The sequence below is a fragment of the Dasypus novemcinctus genome, chromosome 8 (assembly GCF_030445035.2).
Source record: "Dasypus novemcinctus isolate mDasNov1 chromosome 8, mDasNov1.1.hap2, whole genome shotgun sequence".
NCBI lineage: Eukaryota > Metazoa > Chordata > Mammalia > Cingulata > Dasypodidae > Dasypus > Dasypus novemcinctus.
Window position 1 is genome coordinate 23,179,616 of NC_080680.1, and position 5,225 is coordinate 23,184,840.

General features: G+C 42.0%; 1 non-coding gene across 1 annotated transcript; it reads right to left on the minus strand.

The window, feature by feature from the left end:
- Positions 1–4,415: 4,415 nt before the first annotated feature.
- LOC111764880 (U6 spliceosomal RNA) lies at positions 4,416–4,522 on the minus strand. The gene has a single exon (XR_002797374.1). It is a non-coding gene; the product is annotated as a U6 spliceosomal RNA (small nuclear RNA).
- Positions 4,523–5,225: the final 703 nt, after the last annotated feature.

Here is a 5,225-nt window from a genome sequence, read left to right on the forward strand (position 1 = left end):
TTGGATAATTTGACAAGTATATGTCTTGGGGTGGGCCTGTTGCGGTTTATGACCAGTGGAGTGCGCTGTGCTTCTTGGATATGTACATCTGTCTCTTTCAGTAGATTTGGGAAGTTTTCATTCATTATTTCCTGCAACAGTCCTTCTGACCCCTTTCCCTTCTCTTCTCCTTCTGGAATGCCTATAATATGTATGTTTGAGCGTTTTGCGTTATCATTCAGGTCCCTAAGTCCTATCTGGATTTTTTCTACCTTTTTATTGACCACTTCTACTATCTGTTTGATTTCCAATGCACTGTCTTCCACATCACTAATTCTCTGCTCTGCCTCTTCTAGTCTGCTGATATTTGCTACAAGTGTATTTTTGATTTCTTGAATTGTGGTGTTCATTTCCATCATATCTGTTATTTTTTTGCGCATGTCTGCAATTTCCCCTCCAAGTGTTGTCTTCATGCTGTTAACCTCTTTCATTACTTCATCAAATTTGTCGGTGATAAATGTTCTGAGATCTTTCATTGCTTGTGCGAAGTCCTGCCCCCCTTCCTGATTGGATTCAGCCATGTTTTCCTGATTACTGGTTTGGTTTGTAGATTTTTGTTGCTGTCTTGTCAACATTTTTTCTTGACGGGTTTAATCAGTTCCTTAGCTTCTTTGTCTAGTCTTGGAGATTAATTAGCTGTTGTTTTTGCATAAGTGTTATATCTTCTCTTTGTCACTTTGTTCTTCTTATTCCAATTTCTTATTGCTAGTTAAGCTCACTTTAAAGGAAAGTATTAGTGCTGGGGAAAGGCAATTGTGTAAGGGAGGAAAAAGTGTGAAGTAGTATTGGTGATATATGTTAACAAAGCAACAATATGAGTTCTGGGAGGATGGAGGTTAGATCATGTAAATTGTGTAGAGTTATAGTAGTAGGAAAGTACCTATAATGAGGTAGACGACTGAATATGGGAGGAATGTGGTACGTACTAAGAGGCTATTGTTTCCGTGAGAGAGGGAAAGAGAAAATTAAGGTAATAGTTTCAGGGACGAATACCAGATGGAAAACTAAACAAAGGTATTAGAAATTAAGAGTTAGACACTTTGCGGATCAAAGAAAGGGAGATGGAATATAGGAGAGATAGCAGATGGTGGAGGATATCAAGTTGTAGGGGAATGGGGATAGTGTAGATAGGCTAAATCTATTCACAGAAAAATGAGGCAGTGGAGGGTGAGGAAACCCAGCAAATGTGATTTCCTGTAGGACCTATTGTATTGTCAAGATAAAATAGTATAAGAAGAATATTGGGGACAGGAAAGAGAGGATTAAAAAAAAAAACAACAACAACAAAAATAAAATAAAATAAAAAATAAAAAAAAAACAAAAAAAAACAAAAAAAACCACAAAAAACAAAGAACAGAAACCCCGCCGCCAGGCTCGGCTGGGCTCGGCTGGGCTCGGCTGGGCTCGGCTGGGCTCCGGTCCCCTGCCCTCTGCGGCTCGGCTGGGCTTGGCTGGGCTTGGCTAGGCTCGGCTGGGCTCGGGTCCCCCGCCCGTCGCGGCTCGGCTGGGCTCGGCTGGGCTCGGCTTTCCCGCCCGCCGCCTGCCGCGGCGCAGCGTGGCTCGGCTCTCCCGCCCGGCGCGGCGCGGCGGGGCTGGGCTCGGCCGAGCTCGTCTGGGCTTGGCTCCCTTGCCTGCTGCGGCTCGGCTGGGCTCAGCGGGGCCCGGCTGGGCTCGGCTTCCCTGCCCGCCACCCTCCGCGGCGCAGCACGACTCGGCTCTCCCGCTTGCCGCCCTCCGCGGCGCGGCTGGGCTCCACCGAGCTCGGCTGGGCTCGGCCCCCTCGCCCTCCGCGGCTCAGCTGGGCTTGGCCCGGCTCGGCTTCCCCGCCCGCCGCCCGCCGCAGCGCGGCTAGGCTCGGCTGGGCTCGGCTCCCTTGCTCGCCGCCCGCCGCGGCACAGCGCGGCTTGGCTCTCCCGCCCGCCGCCCGCTGCCCGCCGCAGCTCGGCTGGGCTCGGCTCCCTCGCCCCCCGCCCGCCGCGGCACAGCGCGGCTCGGCTCTCCCGCCCGCCGCCCACCGCGGCGTGGCTCGGATCCCCCGCCCACCGCCCGCCGCGGCCCAGCTAGGCTACCCTGGCCGCCGCCCACTGGGGCTCGGCGCGGTGCTAGCTGCCTCGGCTCTGCCTACCCAAGGAGGGAATCCTCCACACGTAGCTGGGATCTCCGTGTATATTTCACGGATGGATCCTCTCTGTTACCTTCCCTCCAAATCGATGTCCAAACACCTTGGGACCAGGAAAAATCCCGAAACAGCCCGGTCCCAAGGAGTCTCCGACGCCTCCCAGCCCAATAAATTCTTATTGATCATTCATCTTTGATGATACTCACTTGTCAGATCAAATGCTTTACTATAGAATATAGGACTTACATAATAGCATGACTCACTTTATATCTTTTCTTTATTATAAAATTGTTTTCCACTGTCTCATATTCTGGAAGGCTATTCTGAAAAACATATTGTGACTATAGGGAGATGAGCAGATACAAGCCAACGACCCCCAAAAGTAAGACAGGGTATCCATTATGAAGATTACCCATTTATATTTTTTTCTTAAGAGATAGAGGTCTAGCAGGTAAAGGAATTATTCATTATGTATCAAAATGACACCTGATTTCATCATCAAATAGTGTTAGACTAGGGATATGGTTGTCCTTCTGCTCTCTTATAGGATGGTCTGGAGGATCATGAGTTAAGAAGTGCTGAAGGTTGGTTGGCCAGGGTTATTTTTCTTCACTGGCTCCCTCCCCATCCCTTTTAAAAGTAGAAAATTCTGAGTTGAAATGTGAATAAAAAAATAAAAACCGTAGACATTAATTTGCTGAATACTGAACGTAACTACAAGGTGATCCATTTTGTGTGCAAAATGCAAATCTCAAACTTCTTTTAGAAATGATCTTTTTGTGTATGTTAACAAATATGTATATGTTAATATGGTAGTACGGTATTAAGCATTAAAAATAATATTTGTTGTGTGAGTAAAAGAGTTCAGAAACTCTTGGGTAATAGCTTTCATAGCTTTGCTCATTTCTATGAAATTTTAAGACTTGAGAGTTTGTGATAGAGGAATGCTGCATACAAAAAGTTTTAATTACTTTAACCACATTCTGGATATGGATTCATTTAATGCAATGTTGTCTGCAGGTCTGTAATTTCTATGCCCTCCATTTAAACCACCTCAGATTGTTTTAATTCTTGGTATTATTATTCTTTTTCTCTTTGTATTCCCCCTCATTTTTATATTAACTGTTGTGTCTCTTAACAATTTCTTCCATTGGTACTTATAACTTGTCTTGGGCAAGGAAACTGGATGAGCAGGTGCTAAAGATTGCATTTAAATGTACTCAATAGACTGTAAGTACAGGTCAGTCTTCAGTTGTGCTGGATGCCTGGCACATCTACTCAAGGTCTCTGATCCTCTGTGCTTCTTTTCAGAATTAGATGTTTGCCTCTGGATAAATGTATGTGACTGTGGTAATTTAAAAATAACTATTAAAAATGACAGAAATATCATTTTAGGGAATTTGGAAAATACAGAAAGGTACAGAAAAATTAATCACAATTTAACAGTTAGAGGTATCCACTAGAAACATCCACATGTATTTCTTCCTTTTTGTTTCTTTATATATATTAGATATATTTAAGTTGTGCATGTTTTACAAAAATTGGTTTATACTGCATTAAGAGTTTGTATTATACATTTTCACTTGACAGTATTAATGACCATCTCCTATGTCATTAACTTTTCTTTAAAATCCACACCCATTTTGGCTAAATATACCATGTGGTAAAAGCATCATAATTTATCTAATTATCTCCTTGTTGTTGGAAGTGTTTGCTATTTTAGAAAACACTGTATGAAAAATCTTTTAAACCAATATTTGTCCACATCTCATCATTTTTAGGGTAAATTATTAGAAATAAAAGTTCTAGGTACAAAGATATGAAACGTGATGAGCATTCTTAGGGCTAAATTATTGTACATATTCTAAATTATTTATGAACACAAATTCTGTGAAGTGAAATTGCTGCTCAAAGAATATGTGTGCTTTGTTTTATATATGTGCTTTAAAAATGGGAGTGGAATTTTCTGCTTTTTTCTTCCAATGTTAAAAAAGATAACATGCTCATAAAAATTCAGAAAGAGAAATACAAAGAAGAAAGTCTTCCCATAATTACTGTTGAAATTTTATATTCTGTGTACACAAATGTGAAAAGGCATCATATAATTACAAAAATGGATCCATTATACACAAACGGAGTTTTATGCCAATTTTAAGTAACCTTTTATTAAAGCATGACATCCTTAGAGAAATGTATACAAAACAAATGTATACCTAAATGAATGTCCACAAAATAAACACCCAGATTAAGAAATAGGAAAAATATGGAACACGTAATGAGTTTGCATGTTATCTTGGTGTGGGAACCATGCTAATCTTCTCTGTATCATTCCAATTTTAGAATATGTGCTTCCCAAAGGAGCTCTTAGAATGTGTCAGGGATATTGTGGTGTACTGAATCATGTCCCCCCAAAGACATGTTCAAATCCTGATATCTGGTCCTATGGATTTGAATTCATTTGTAAGCAGGACCTTTGAAGATCTTATTTGGATGAGACCAAAATGAATCAGGACGGGCCTTAATCCAATATGGTTTATTTTCTTATAAATGGAGGAAATTTGGATGCAGTCAATTAGTAAACGCCAGAGAAGGAGAGATTGTCGTGTGAGGAAGGGAGATGCATCTACAAGCTAAGGGATGCCAAGGAATCCTGGCAAGCCAGCACCAGGATGCTACAGATTCCAGAAGAAAGCATAGCCCTCGATGTTGATCTTCTAGCCTTCAAGTGTGAGATAGTGAATTCCTGTTGTTTGAGCCGAACAGCCTATGGTATTTGTCATAGCAGCTCTGGCAAACTGACACAGGTATCTTTCCATATTAACAAAGAAATTAATTTCTTTGACTCCAAGACACCATGATTGCTAGTGTGCCATTGTTTTAAGCATTACTAAGAAGAAAAAACAAACATCTGCCAATTATACCATAGTACAATGTCTTTTTGATAGTCTGTATGAAGCATGAATCATCATAACAGGCTTCTTGATGCTTTGAAATTTCCTTCATCTATTCTGATGGTTGGCTAGTTTCTCCTTCCTTCATTTGCATTGTGTGGTGTGTGAGGGCAATC